A 983-nucleotide genomic window follows, 5' to 3' on the forward strand; every position below is an offset into this window, starting at 1 on the left:
GCGTTTAATGTTGTCCCAGAGGTCTCTGAGACTGTCGTCAGTTCTTTTCATTCTTTTTTCTTTTTTCTGCTCTGCAGTAGTTATTTCCACTATTTTATCTTCCAGGTCACTTATCTGTCCTTCTGCCTCAGTTATTCTGCTACTGAGCCCATCTAGAGTATTTTTCATTTCATTTATTGTGTTGCTCATCGTTGCTTGCTTCCTCTTTATTTCTTCTAGGTCCTTGTTAACTGTTTCTTGCAATTTGTCTATTCTATTTCCAAGATTTTGAATCATCTTTACTATCATTATTCTGAATTCTTTTTCAGGTAGACTGCCTATTTCCTCTTCATTTGTTAGGTCTGGTGTGATTTTATCTTGCTCCTTCATCTGCTGTGTGTTTTTCTGTCTTCTCATTTTGCTTATCTTACTGTGTTTGGGGTCTCCTTTTTGCAGGCTTCAGGTTCGTAGTTCCCGTTGTTTTTGTTGGCTGTCCCCAGTGGCTAAGGTTGGTTCAGTGGGTTGAGTAGGTTTCCTGGTTGGGGGGACTAGTGCCTCTGTTCTGGTGGATGAGGCTGGATCTTGTCTTTCTGGTGGGCAGGTCCACGTCTGGTGGTGTGTTTGGGGATGTTGGTAGCCTTATTGTGATTTTAGGCAGCCTCTCTGCTAATGGATGGGGCTGTAGACCTGTCTTGCTCTTTGTTGGGGATAGGATGTCCAGCACTGTTCGTTGCTGGTCCTTGAGTGAAGCTGGGTCTTGGTGTTGAGATGGAGATCTCTGGGAGATTTTCACCGTTTGAATTACATGGAGCTGGGAGGTCTCTTGTGGACCAGTGTCCTGAGCTTGGTTCTCCCACCTCAGAGACAGAGCCCTGACGCCTGGCTGGAGCGCCAAGAGCCTTTAATCCACACAGCTCAAAATAAAAGGGAGAAAAAATAGAAAGTAAAGAAAAGGAAGGAAGGAAGGTAGGAGGGAGGGAAGGAAGAAAGAAAGAAGGGAAGGA

This window comes from Physeter macrocephalus, chromosome 4 (assembly GCF_002837175.3).
Source record: "Physeter macrocephalus isolate SW-GA chromosome 4, ASM283717v5, whole genome shotgun sequence".
NCBI lineage: Eukaryota > Metazoa > Chordata > Mammalia > Artiodactyla > Physeteridae > Physeter > Physeter macrocephalus.